General features: G+C 37.8%; 1 pseudogene; it reads right to left on the bottom strand.

The window, feature by feature from the left end:
* The window catches only part of LOC103750800, a 45,891-nt pseudogene extending 30,537 nt beyond the window's left edge, over positions 1 to 15,354 (bottom strand).
* Between the last annotated feature and the right edge of the window lie 224 nt (positions 15,355 to 15,578).

Raw genomic sequence — 15,578 nt, 5'->3', positions numbered from 1 at the left:
ACATCTTCTTGGTTATCTTTCCACTGCCAATGATGCTTGACCTTCACAGCTTCATGCAATGGCCTGTTCTAGCATTTTTTTATGCTGGGACAGCCATGCTGCACACAATCTGGCTTTGGTGGCTCTCTGAACACACAGCAAAAACTGATGACACCTTCATTGTATGCCAGTACCATATAAAGGATACTGTCAAGTTCAGCTGCCTTCCTGGGGTGGACTCTGGAAAGCTTCATTAACATTACCAGCAACCTTTCTATACTGTGTTTTTCTAGGAATAGAAAACCTTTCAGATATTTTCCTTTCAGAAGTTCAAAATTTAGCTGGATGTGGTCTTTGCCCTAAAGGTGCTGTTTCCATTGTTTAAGTGCCAATCTCTAGGCATCTCGTTAAGCCCTTCAATCTCTTTATCAAAGAGGTCTTATCCTTCAGCACATACCTTGGCTCCAACATTAATCTTCCTAGTGTTTTGTTTTTTTTCAGTGAAAACTGTGAATCCACATTTCTTTAAAACCTACTTGCTCTTTTTCACACTAGATCTGCAAAATATTGACCATTAATGGCCACACAAACATTTCTACATTAGGCTGTCTTGAAATTTCCTCCATCAAAAAAATTAGTCCATGACAGTTAAAATTAGCCATAGGCAAGTTTTTATGCTGTGGTATTATCTAGACAGACTCTTTGCTTAAATTTCCGAGTTTCTGCTTAAGTATTTAATTCCCTCAGAAACTACTTTGGTTTCAGCACTATCTTCCAAGATCTTACTAAAATGTCCCATTAATCTCTGTATAGTAGCTTGAGCTCCTCCTTTTTGTGTAAGACACTTTGGTGAGCACTCCCTGGCCTGGGGCCTGAAGATCCAGAACTAACTGAGGAATGCATCCATATAATCCTAGGAAGCCCAGTTGAGGCTTATCTGGCTTTTGCAACTGCCTATCTGGCTACTGTACCAAGAGATTTTACCTGTTGGACTTCGCATTTAAGAGCTCCCATCCTCTCCCAGTTAGTGTGGCATTCTCTAAATTGGTTCAGAGAGTGCAGTTACTGGCCAGAAAAGAGATTTGGCTGATTTGGACCTTTTTTGTGTGAGTGGTCTTTTCCCAGTTACTTCCAACTTTGTAACATTTTTTTTTTACAGCAATAAATGAATTTTCTAGCCCAAACTTTCAAAGTCTTCCACATTCCTCCAACCACATGGATGGTCAGGATCTTCAGAGCAAATAGCCCACAGAATACCAAATTCTGTATTAGTTATATTCTTGCTGCTGTGATAAAACACTGTGACCAAGGGAACTTATAGGAACAAGAGCTTATTTGAACTTACCTTTCTAGATTCCAGAGTGATTAGAGTCCAACATGGAAGAGAGGCATAGGGAGGGGCCAGAGAAGGATCACAGGGGTAAACACATCTTCAAGCAGGCACAGGAAGCAGAGGGTAACTGGAAATCTGGCCAGGATGAAGAACTCTCTGCTGATAGTGGTGGCTCACACCTTTAATCCCAGCACTTGGAAGGAAGAGGCAGGCGGATCTCTGTGAGTTTGAGGCCAGCATGGTCAACAAAATAAGTTTCATGCCAGATCGGGCTACAGGAAGACTCTATCTCAAAAAGACAAAAAGTTGGGGGGGGCAGGGGGACTGGAGAGATGGCTCAGCAAATTAGTGCAGTGACATCTCTTGAAGAGGACCTGGTTCAATTCTCAGCACTCACATGGGAGCTAACATCTATGTGTAACTTCAGTTTCAGGGAATCCAACACCCTCTTCTGACCTCTGCAGGCATTTAATGATATGGATGCACTTACACACATATAGGCAATACATTTATACACATAAAATAAAAACAGTAAAATATAGTAAATAACATATTTTATTAAAACTCTTAAGCCTGGAACCCGTGACATGCTTCTTCCAGCAAGACCAAAACTCCTAAGATTCCCCAAAGCAGTGCCACCAACTGAAAACAGAAAGTCCAGTACTTGGAGCCTGTGGGGGACATTCTCATTCAAACTGTGAGTGAAGAACTGTCCTTCAAATGGGTAAGAGTTGTCTGAAGATAACTTCATGGCAAAGCTCATGTACCCAAGTTCTTCAAATATATTCATATAAGAAACTTGCCAAAGATTCAAATCAGGTTCAGGGTCAAACATTAAACATCAAACAATTTAGGGCATACTGAATCATATGGTGTACATTTCATGATAGCATGCTCATCAGCCTGAAACTCTTGAAGAGATTTTTCTCTACTCTTTTAGGATCACTCAAAACTAGTTGCTGGGCATGGTGGTGCACACCTTTAATTGCAGCACTTGGGAGGCAGATGCAGGTGGATCTCTGTGAGTTCGAGGCCAGCATAGTCTACATAGCCAGAGAGGTAGAGGGGAGTTTATTTTAGGACTTGATAAAAAAAAAAAAAAAAAAAAAAAAAAAAAAAAAAAAAAAAAACCTAGCCATATTTGCAGTCATTTGGTTTTTGGTTCAGATTTACATGCCCAAGAGTGTTGTGCTTCCTCCAAAATCCAAACAGGTACACTGAGTGCTCTGCCTTTTATTTGGTAGTAGGAGAATATAGGTGCAAGGGTTTACCCTAGACACCAAAAGGAATATCTCTTCATGCCCCAGACCACTACATTCCTAGAAACTTCACTGACCTAGAAGGCCCCTAAATTTGAATAAGATTTATTTCCAGTCCTGTGACCTTCATTTGCCTTAGTGAGTCCATAGTGGTTGTAATCTTTTCCCATCATACAATGAGCATAATTTTTTCAATATGAATGAACAATGTGGTACCTTGTGAAAAATGCTAACAATTGAAGTCATTGTAAACCATGTTAAAACATTGGAATGCTGAATTAGTATACAGTCGATGTGGAACAGGAAAGCAATAATGCTGGCCTTGACACTTGAAAGAAAATTCTTCTAGTGGTCCTTATTATCATATAAGGTCACAGGACTTTTTGGTCTTTTGAGACAGGGTCTTCCTGTAGCCCTCAGCTGGCCTGGAGCTTGCTACATAGATCCAGCTGCCCTTGAGCTTCCAGAGATCCATTTGCCTCTGCCTCCCAGGTGCTGGGATTAAAGGCCTGCACCACCACACCAGGCATTACATTTGCAAGTCTATTGACATTACACCAGTTCCTGCTGGTATGTTAATTAGCTCAAGTAAGAATACCAGTGCTGGCATCACAGCCAAAATCAGACTTATGGATTGATTTCGTATTAAATAAATATATGTCCACATTATCCATCAATATTCTTCACAGACCAAATAAGTCTGCTAAAGTGAGATGCTGGATCTCTCCCACCCCATACATCTGTCAAAATCTGAATAGTGGCAATGTTTTTTACAATCCCTCCAGGAATGCAACATGATTTTGGTTCACATTTTCTCTGATACACGAGCTTTGATCATTTCCATCCCAATTTTCCAACCACAATAGCCTTCAGTTCACAAGCCAAGGAACCAATGTGAGGATTATGCCAAATTCTAAGATTTATGTGAAATGTCACTCTGCATTAGCTACAGGGTGAATTTAGGCGCACATTCATAATCTGAGTCAGATCTTGGGTGCAACTCCATTGATGACTTCAGCTCCATATGCATTGGCATTAACTGGAGGCGAACAAGCCTGTCTGAACTCTGATATAAACAATGTCTATTCAAAAACAGTTTGACAAAAGTGACAAAAGCCTGAGTGTCTACTTTTCCCCAATGTACACTTGTCAAAGTTAAAGGTTGTAGTTACAGTTGAGAAAGAGAAATAGAAAAAAGCTTGATGCTATAGCATGATACATAAAAACACAGTGTGGGGGCTGGAGAGATGCCTCAATGGTTAAGAACACTGGCTATTCTTGCAGAAGACCTGGGTTCAAATCCCAGGATTCACATGGCAGCTAACAATTGTCCAGAAGTCCAGGTCCAAGTGATTTGACGCCCTCTTCTGACCTCCATGGGCATTGCATGACATGGGTGTACTTACATATAGGCAGGCAATTTACACAGACACAAAAAATAAAAATAATAAAATATTTAAAAATAAAACAAAAACACACTGTGCCAACTTGCAGGTGTAACTTGAGTGCTCACTAATTTTACAATGACAGGGCTTATTGAAGCCAAAATTTAAAAAGTTAAAACTTTGTCAAGTATATTTACTTGAAAGAGAAATAACCCCCTCTCTGGCCCCATAGTGTGCTTGACATTTAGCTGAGATTATGACATTTATACTGTCCAGCTGCATTTATTTATGATGGTGACTACATCTTTCTTTTTCCTTCTTCTGATTTTTTGGTCTTTTTAGTTTTTTGAGACAGAGTCTCCCTATAGTTCCAGCTGTCCTAGAAATCACTGCGTAGACTATGATGGCCTGAAACTCAGAGACCCACCTGCTTCTGTCTCTCAAGTGCTGGGATTGAACGTGTTCACCACCACACCCAGCACCTTCTCCTGATTTTTACAAATATTTATTTATTCAGTATTTTTTCACATGTATAACCTTATTCCCTGCATGAAGGTGTGTACACCAATGTCATGCAATGCCCTAGAGAGTCAGTAGAGGGCCTCGGATCCCCTGCAGCTGCAGTTACAGATGGTTGTTAGCATAGATGTGTGTTCTCGGAACTGAACCTTGGTCCTCTGGAAGAGCAGGCAGTGCTCTTAGCCACTGAGCCATCTCTCCAGCCCTGGGATTTATTTCTTTGATGTTTTCATTATTTCAGAATTTCAAATAATGTATTTTGATTATATTTAAATGCCCATTCTCATCTCAACCCCACTCTACTACCACCATGTTTGACACATTATTACTATTTTTGAAAGGCATGCAAAGTCCAATTTGTATTCCCCAAATATTCTCCAGTGTGGGTCAGTCCTTTCTAGCCTTGACACCATGCCCAGCATGATTCTTCTTGTATTCTTATTTGGAGTTTTTGAGTAAAAAACTCCAAAAAGAAAACCTCGTATTTTCTTAATAATATGAATTTTCCAAAAGACAAACAATAAGATCAAAATAAGTTCATGTCCTAAAAATGTGTGGCTAAGGTACAAATATTTTTGGCCAAATAACCTCAATTCTTCTTTTAAAAACTACTCCCTAATATCCTGTTATCAGTAATCTCAGCTTTATGGAATATGAGTAAGTCTGGAGGGTTCCCAAACAAGAATGTTCTTAGTCCTTTTTAAGAGAAGTTGAGGGAGTGTCATTAACCCTTCAGCCACATGGGAATGGAAAATATAAATGTCCTTGTCACATAAGAACAAGTATCCAGGGAATTTGCTGGTGACAGTATCTAGTACTTTCCAGTTTCTAGGACTCTGTAACTCAGTCTAAAGTCTACTGTTATACCAGCCTCAGCAGACTCTGTGTCCTTTGGTCTTTTTCTGGATTTTTCCCCCTTAGTTCTTATAGTAAGTGGAGCAATGAGCCAACAGTTACAAAATTGCACGATTCTGTTCCAGAGAGCGTCTTCACCGAGGATCTTGTTGGTCACAAGACTCAGGATGGCTGGTGGTAGCTGGGGGCTTTTGGAACCATGGTAGGAAGCAGGTGTGGAGCTACCAATGGAAATTTCATGTTCCAGGGCTGCCACTGGGATGCCAGAGGATCCTGCACCATGTAGAACACAGGAGGTTGGAGGTACCCAGGAACTTGCAGGAACTCTGGAGACTGAGGGCACACAGAATATAGAGCAGCAGCGCCATCACTGAGTGGACCTGGAAAGTAGCTGATTCCATGAATGTAGAATAGGATTTTGCACAGGGCCTCTCCATTTGGAGAAAACCTGGGCTATTTGGCCTCTCAATACAAATGATCCAGGAAATATCTAGCAAGCCCTGCAGCAGGTGGAGACATCCCTTCCACATCTTACTCATACCCCTCCAATCGAGAGATTTAGAAATGGCTTTAGCTTTCTTGTAGATCTTCCCTGGGTGATGGACTTTACACTCAACAATTTCCTACTCCTGGAGAAAGACCCTGACTTCCCAATCACCCCATGATATAGGAATAGGGCCTGAAGGCTGCCCTGCTTCCTGGTTTCTGTTCTCTTCATTTAGTGCCAGGGCATTGGCCAAAATTCCATTCTGACATGCTGCTGTCACTTTCCTTCCTGTGCTGTGTCCTATTACACAGTGGCCTAGTAACCGACCTGTGTCCTGATAGATCAGCTGAGTCTGATGTGGAGAGGGGAGAACTGTGTTCACTCCTTAATCTTCTGGAAGTCTCTCTCTTTCTGGAATTTTGGCTCCTGTAATCAACCAGTTTCTTTTCACCAATCAACCTGTCTCACAAGAAAAGCCATTTTCATTTGTTTGGTTTACCTTGGAAAATCTCATTTGTGTACATGCCTATAAAATTTGGTCAATATACACACAGCTCTATTTCCTACTATCTGTATAAGAAAAATTGAAAATTTAAATTATATCAATATTAAATATTCTAAAATAAATGCATGGACTCACTTTCGAAGCTATTATGTTTAAATATATGCATATGTTATACATTAAATATATGAATATATAAATACAGAAATTTACACACACACACACACACACACACACACACACATATATCCAAAGCAAAAAGGGGTAACAACAGCACTGTTTTGCGAGATGTAGAACAAGGATGTGTGATGGTTGCACACAGGAACGTATAGAGATGTAATACATAAAATATTCCAGGCTCGATATTTTGTGTTGTTAGTAAAAGTAATTCAACTAAAAGTTCTTCATACCCTCACTTTTTAAACATAAAGTGAAAATAAAGCCAATAATCCCTGTAAGGAGAAATGGAAATACTGTGGTTGGCAAATGATTCCAGCAAACTCGGTGCTTCCAGGTACTCCAAGTGAACACAGCACAAACACACGCATACTTTGATTTTATATCATATTTGTCTCTTTGCATCAGAATGAAACTCACTATCTGCACGTGAGATAGGTGTTATATTTTATTGTCAGAAATATTGAAATTGGAGACCAACATCTGATCTTAGATGAGTGTCAGTTATCGCAACTGAAAAAATTATATTTGGTATCCCTGAAGTCTCAATAAAGGGCTAGGAAGGGCTGTTAAATTTCCATGTACTGACATGACAAGACTTCTAAAGTAAAATCTGGCTGGAATATTTCGTCAAACATATTTGTCTGAGACCAACTGTTACTTTAGCATCTCCTCAAGTTACGCTACAGAGACAGAATTACACTGCTCAGGAGGTCTCAGAAGTCAGAGAACTTTTGTCAGCTGTGGACATGTGTCCATTGGGAAGAGCAGAAGGGAGATCCCTGTTACCATGGATTTTACTATCTGTAGCACACCAAAGCTAATTCAGGCATGCATTTTGTTCAGCGCATAGGACTACATGTTTGTGTGAGAACACAGCACAGGCTTCATTGATCTTGTGAAGATTGTCTCTCAGAGCCTTTTAAAAATTTCTACATGTATTCTTGTAACATGACATATGTACACCTCAGACAAGAATATTGTCTTCAGATTAAAAGTAATAGAAAAATACAACCTAAATCATCCAACTGGACATGCTCAGTACTACTGCCTAGTGATAACTGAGTTTCGCTGTCAGAGTGGTCTTGAAACATCACTTTTATCTGTATCACATTTACTGTTCTCTTGAAATTCCCCATATTTTCCAGAATAACCACATATTAATGAGAATTCAGTTCTTATTATCTCCTCTCAATGCAAATACCCTTCCCAGAGTTTAATACAATATGTGTTGGGAAAAGCACTGTGACCAGGGCTTATATATTTCCATTTTTGTAAGGATTTAACTTCTGTAATTGACTGCTGTATTGAATCAGATTCAAAGCATGTCAGTGACATGTTCAGAGTGCAAAATTCGTAAGATGTGAGTATACAGTCACTGCCAGCAGCAGCCGCTTCTCGGTTCTCACAGGCACCGCTCCTTCATTCTCATAGGTGTTGAGGCTGCTCCTCCATTCACCCTGGGCTGTGGCCACTCTTCTGCCTGCCCTGGGATGAGGCCACTCTTCTGCCTGCCCAGTGCCATCTTCTGTCATCGCTGCTTCTGCCTGGTCCCAGACCCCAGGGGTCGTGAGGAGACTGTGTCAGTGGAGCCTCATACAGACACAAGAGACCAGGTTCAGTGACACAGATCTGCTTTATTGCAGGAAGGTACAGTCTTATATAGAGGTAGTGGTCCAATGACAGCACAGCAAGTAGGATACCTTATTAGCATAACAGATTTAGCATCCTATCACAGTACAGCAAGTAGGACACCTTATTAACAAAACAGACAGTGTCCTATTAGCATAACAGACTTAATGTCCTATCACAGAATAGCGGGTAGGATGCCTCATTAGCATAATGGGTTTCAGATTACAGAGCCTGGATTCCTGGAAACCACATGACCCTGACTGTTGCAATATCTAAGTGTTGCAATTTTGGATTCCAAGGGTGGTGATTAGGGAGTGGTGAGCTCTAGGCATCAGTCTCATGATCTGGCAAAGGGAGTAAATGTCACAAGGCGTTTCTTGTGGTTCCAGTGGTTGGGCCATTGCCTCAAGCCTACTGTATGGCTGTCAATAAGACTTTCACCCTAGGCTCAAGCCTGTCTCCAATATGAGTGTACACTCCAAAGTATTCAAGAGTAACCGAGATGATAAATATTTGTAAACCTGAACAAATAAATGCAGAGAAAGAATAGTATCATGATGCCTGTATAGCTAGTGGTGAAAAGGAAGAAAACCCATAGAAAGTTGGGAATTGAAAGGATAATTATTCAAATGTTTTGCCTTGCAGAAATCAAAGTTTCATGATATCCCTTAAAAACAAAAACTAAAGAAAAAAATGGTTTTTTTTCATTTATAGTAATACTGAGTTCAAGGCCAGACTGATCTACATAGTGAGTTCCAAGACAGCTAGGGCTACAGAGAGACCCTGTCTCAAAGAGACCAAAAAAAGAAAAAGAAAACAAAGCAAAACAAACAAACAAAAAACAATAAAGAAGAATACTGAGCATCTTTTAAGGCATGTTTACATTAACAGATTCTCTATAAAGTACTTTGTGTTTTCAAGTTCAATCCTAACCCCTGTTGTGCTTCCTGGAATCCTTCAAAATCACATATATTTTCATGGAAATACATAATTTTCTAATTGAAACTATGTACTATTTCTCACATGTATAATATGCACATAAATCATAAATTTTATAGGGAGATTCAGAATCCTTGAGATATATGACCTTTTTAAGTACTGTGCTGAATCAAACTCAGAGCAATTTATCCTAGGCATCTAACCCAACCTAAAATCACAGCATGAGGTATGGGACATTTTATAAGCTGCTGCATGTATAGCAGAGCAAATAAGCTACCTTTCATGATTTCCATTCTTTTGTTGGCTAGTAAGTCATGAACATTTCACTGTGATTAAAAAATCAACTCCCAGAGTCTCGGGTGTTAATATTTGGGCAATGGACATCTGGATTCAGAAAAAGATTTATGAAAAGGTGATTGGATCATGACCATGAATTCATACCTGTTCCTTGATTCGGCCATGATTGGAAGAGATTAGGCCACTGATGTACAACATTGAAGCACATATTTTGCCTCTGTCCTAGGAAAGACCTTCTCTATCTCTGTCACAATCTTTGTTCCTCTGTGTCTCTCCTTCCTTCAGGATGAGAATTGTCCCCTCCCCTCTGTCACATGGTTACCAGACTCCTACATTTTGTTTCTCTGTAAGCCATATCAATAGAAACAAACAGATATGTATCAAAAACTATGTAACAGTTTTTTTTTTAAAACCTATTCACGTTACTTCATATTTCAGGTCTTTTGACACAGGAAAGGAATTTCTCTCACACATAACCATTGTGAATTTCTGTCTGCAGTCATCTGTTTCAGTACATATTGTAGAAGGTGCACATACATGTAAGTCCTCCTTTACGTTGTCTTAGTCTTAAAAGACCTTTACCCAGAGTCTCATAGGTTTACACCTTCCTTTCAATGTAAAGGAAAATCCAAATCCATGTGTTCATCTGTCCCACAAAGAGGTGGGGGTAGATGCAAAGAAAAATAGTGACAATTTTTAAATATGTCAGTCGTCATAAATTAAGATTAAAATAACAAGGCCAGGTAATCATCATTATATTTATCATAATGTCTCTAATATATTATATAATCTCTAATAAATAGATCTTGCAAATTATTTGAGAGTAAATCCCAAAGAAACAGATACCTGGGAAAAACCAATCCACAGATTTACCCAAATTTGAAAGATTATCCTTGTATTAGCCTTCGCTTATCATCTGTTGAAAGATGTGAGAATTTCTATTTGGAAGGAAGATAGTATTTTTTTCAAAGAATTTCTTTATTAAAATCATTAAACACTTGGTTGATTTACTAAAATATCAACTTATATGCAGGTTTAAAACAGTTTCCAAATAAATTCAATGCATTTTATTCAAAAGGTATCTTAAAAGAACTAAAGAAATAGGATTTCTTTAAATTAATACATAATTTGGAAGTCAATACACAACATTTTCAAAGAGCAACACTAAAATTTATTATAGACTTGAATGAACATATAAATATACTTATAACTTTTTAATGACTATTTTCACTTATCTCTATTTAGCTTTACAGAAAACTTTTATTAATATCATTCAACACCACCTACAAAAATATTTAAAATTTTAGTTTAATAAAATATTAGTATTTCATGGGCCTTCCATGTAATCATCTTATTAATCAAAATATAGTTCATTTCAAAAATTCACGATTGGCTGTTTTGAATTAGCAGGGGACTGAAGCCCAGCACTCTTACTTTACACTGAAGTTCAGTCTTAGCAACTCAATAAACAAAGCAAATCAACCTTTTGATGTCATTCATGAATTTTGCATGAGGCATTATTCATTCACAGTGATACTAATATTAATGATGCCTTGATAATGTACTATGGATTCATCAGTTCCCATGCAGCAACTATTGAAACAAATTATTACATAACCCTTAGAAAACAAGACAGATTAAATTTATTTCTATATTAAACTAACAAATAGTGTACTGTCTTCAAAAAGCCACAGTACTGGGATCACAATTACGTTTCCTGTAGATATGATTCTATCTACACATGTATCAATATGCATTTTTGTGTATTCATACTTTCATGTAAATATAATAATTTATAATCATATCTTACATAGTATCTTTCTTTTCAATCATTAATAATCTGACTTGGAATAAAACATCTTCAATTTTTTATTTTATTTTATTTTTTTTTCTTTTGAGAAAAGTTCTCCTTGTAATCCCAGCTTGCCTGAAACTTGCTGTATAGACATGGCTGGCCTTGAAATCACAGGCATCTACCTGACTCTGACTCCTGAGTTCTGGGACAAAAGGTGACAATATCTTCAATTTTTATCATTATGTGCAATTTTCAAAGGCAAAGCTAAAATGTGATAGGATAGTAAAATGTTAAAATCACAAATTTAAGGAGGTAAGTTTTAATTTTCCACTTGTGGTTGTTACTACATTAACTAATCCTGAAATCATCTAACTATTCTTTCTATTGTGTTATTTGGCACTAAATTAATATACTTTGCAGATTATTCTCACCAGTGAGTCATTGGAAATGATTGTTTTTGAATACTAAGGATTCTCCTTTTGTTTTCCTGTGGTAGAAATATGCCAAGCATACATCACACTAAAATGCATTATCACTCATTAAAGAAATATACCTACTCTGATGAATTTTCTTATCCATGATTTATTCATGAAACAGTTGGAACTAATGAAGCATTGTTAATGCATTGAACAAAAATACATCCCTTCAACTCTGAGTCAAAATTGCCATAAATTTTCATAATATCCTTTATAAATTATAAAATATGAATTTTGGGGGGTCATTTTTGGAGATAGGGTCTCCCTGTAACCCCAGGTGACCTCAAACTCACAAGGTACACTGTCCTGGCATTGAACTCACAGAGATCTGAATGCCTCTGCCTCTGAGTACTGAGATTATATGCATGAGTCACCACGCTTAGTGAAAATATGAATGTAGTTGAAGGTCAAACTAGCCTATGGTACCATTTTTGGCAACACAAATGTTTCTAAATAAAACAATTATGTCTATCAAAATATCATGTACCATTTGATGAAAATATAGAAATAATTGACAAATTTTTAAAACTTAAAAAATATATTCTAGCTTGTCATGTTGGGACTGTACTGTATTCTGGCCTTTTCATAATGGAATTTCCACCTTTAAAAAGATATTTACATTAATCTTTTCCCACTTCACAAGAAAATTAAGATACAATGACTTCATACACTTTTGGATTTTCCAAGTTGCATATATGTATTAACATTTGCACATAGTCAAACGATATTTAGAGAATATGTGGCAACTCAATGATACTTAGGTTCTTGTTCTAGTTTGTTTCTCCATTGCTAAGACAAAACACTCTGACCAATACCAAAGCCAGAATGAAAGGGTTTATTTGGCTTACATCTTCCAGGGTTCATCAGGCAGGCCAAGGTAGGAACTCAAGGCAGGAGCCTGGAAGCAGAGGCTGGAGCGCTGGCCATGGAGGAGTGCTGCTTACTACCTTCTCCCCTAGCACCTGCCCACACTGCTTTCTTATAAAATACAGGACCACCTACCCAGGAATGGCTCCACCTACAGTGGGATGGACCCTCGCACATCACAAAACAATCAAGAAAATTACTCCACAGATAAGGCCACACACCAATCAAATGGAGGCAATTTGCCAAATGAGGCTCTCTATTCCAGGTGTGTCAAGTTGACCCTAAAGCTATCCAGTACACTGCTTTATTCACACAGTGTATTCTTTGACTGTAAATAATGAGGTATTAATTTTTGAATGTTATGAGATTCCTGTTCACGAAGAAATCTCTGATCTTTCTTAAGACAGGAGCCATTTGTAAATGGTGGCTGACATGTTTTGTTTATCTGTAGGTTTTCTCTACAAAAATGATTCTGTGATATTCAACAAGATTGGATGGGAAAGTAAAGGCTTTCTCACAGTAATTATAGTTCTAGTTTCTCACACTAATGAATTAAAAAATAAATTTTTAATAGAGATTTTGTAATTTTGCGCTTAATTCTTTTTCCTTCACTACACTTGAAGTTTTGTAATATATAAATATAAGCATTTGAGCATTTTCCAGACTTTTAGACATATGCCTCTAGTATGGATTCTGCTTTGCTTTCTAAGGATTGAGCCAAGGGTAAAGAATGTATCACATTCTGTGCAACTGTGATCTATCTCTTTCATATGAGTTTTTGATAAATGCCACCATTTGACATATTATTAAAGAAAATTCCCTTTTCCCTATACTTGCAGTGTCTCCCTTTATTGCAAATTCTTTGATGTTCTCTAAGAGTTGAAACACAAGTACAGGATTTCTCAAACTGTTTGCATTTGTGTGGTTTCTCTTTAGTATGATTCTCTCATGTCTTCTATGTGCTGAGCTCTCAGTTTTTCACATTCTTCTTATTGGAATGAATAATTTCCAGTATGAACTCTTTGATTAAACATTAAATCTGACTAAAGGACTTGTCACATGCTTCACATTTGTATGGTTTCTCTGAAGTATGAATTACATGATGTGTTCTAATCTAACACATTTTTAAAGGTCTTCTTACATTCCTCACATTTCTAGGGATTCTCTCCAATAGGAATTCTCTTGTTTCTTATAAGTCGGGCTCATCATAAAGGACATCTGTAGTGTTTCTCTCCAGTATGTATTTGCTGATGTTTTCTAAGATGTGACATTTGAATAAAGGATTTGCCACAGTCTTCACATCTGTAGGGTTTATCTCCAGTATGTATTCGCTGATGTGCTATACGATCTGATGTACGTCTGAAGGATTTGCCACATTCTTCACCTCTGTAGGGTTTCTCTCCAGTATGTATTCTCTGATGTGCTCTAAGACTTGACATATGTCTAAAGGACTTACCACATTCTTCACATCTGTAGTGTTTCTCTCCAGTATGTATTTGCTGATGTTTTCTAAGATGTGACATTTGAATAAAGGACTTGCCACATTCCTCACATCTGTAGGGTTTCTCTCCAGTATGTATTCGCTGATGTGCTCTAAGATCTGATGTACGTCTGAAGGACTTGCCACATTCTTCACATCTGTAGGGTTTCTCTCCAGTATGTATTAGCTGATGTGCTCTAAGATCTGACATACGTCTAAAGGACTTACCACATTCTTCACATCTGTAGGGTTTCTCTCCAGTATGTATTGGCTGATGTGCTCCAAGATCTGACATACTTCTAAAGGACTCGCCACATTCTTCACATCTGTAGGGTTTCTCTCCAGTATGTACTCGCTGATGTGCTCTATGATTTGACATAAGTCTAAGGGACTTGCCACATTCTTCACATCACTAGGGTTTCTCTCCCATATGTATTCGCTGATGTGCTCTCAGGTGTGCATACGTCTAAAGGACTTACCACATTCTTCACATCTGTAGGGTTTCTCTCCCATATGTATTCGCTGATATACTCTCAGATGTGGCATACATCTAAAGGACTTACCACATTCTTCACATCCATAGGATTTCTCTCCCATGTGTATTCGCTGATGTGTTCTAAGTCCTGACATTTGAGTAAAGGACTTGCCACATTCATCACATCTGTAGGGGTTCTCTCCAGTATGTACTGAGTGATGTGCTGTCAGGCTTGACATTTGACTAAAGGACTTGCCACATTCTTTACATTTGTAGGGTTTTTCTCCAGTTTGAATTCTCTGATGTACACTAAGACTTGATATTTTACTAAAAGATGTGACATATTCTTCACATCTATAGCATTTCAATCCCATGTGCATTCGTTGATATACTCTCAGATGTGACATTTCACTAAAGGACTTGCCACATTTTTCACATTTGTAGGGTTTCTCTCCAGTATGTATTTGCTGATGTGCTCTAAGGTTAGACTTATGTTTAAAGGACTTTCCACATTCTTCATATCTGCAGGATTTTTCTCCAGTATGTACTCGTTGATGTGCTCTAAGACTTGATGTTTGACTAAAGGACTTGCCACATTTTTCACATTTGTAGGGTTTCTCTCCAGTATGAATTTGTTGATGTTCTCTAGGACTTGACATATGACTAAAGGGCTTGACACATTCTTCAAATATGTAGGGTTTCTCTCCAGTATGACCTCCCTGATGTAATTTGAAACTTGATATCCAAGTAAAGGACTTGTCACATTCTTTGCATCTGTAGAGCTTCTCTACAGTATGAATATATTTATGCTTTCTAAGATTTGAGACATGGGTATTGGACTTGTAACATTCTTCGCATTTGCAGGATTTCTCTACATTATACACCATCTGATGTCTTCTAAGAGTTGAGTTCTCCAAGCAAAGCAAAAGAGAAGAAAATATTTCATTATGGAAAATAAGGCTGAGACAATCACTTACTCACAGATCCATAAAGAATATGTAATATGAATGGATAAAATTTCCAACACTGAGAAACAAATGAACAAAAATAAAAGTCTATGGAGTAAAAGAGGGAAGTGAAATCAAAACTAAATGACAAAATTTATTCAATAAAAATAAATT

This window comes from Nannospalax galili, unplaced genomic scaffold (genome assembly GCF_000622305.1).
Source record: "Nannospalax galili isolate Female #2095 unplaced genomic scaffold, S.galili_v1.0 scaffold1947, whole genome shotgun sequence".
Taxonomy (NCBI): Eukaryota; Metazoa; Chordata; class Mammalia; order Rodentia; family Spalacidae; genus Nannospalax; species Nannospalax galili.
The sequence above is the reverse complement of the archived record's forward strand: the minus strand, read 5'-3'. Positions and strand labels throughout refer to the sequence as shown.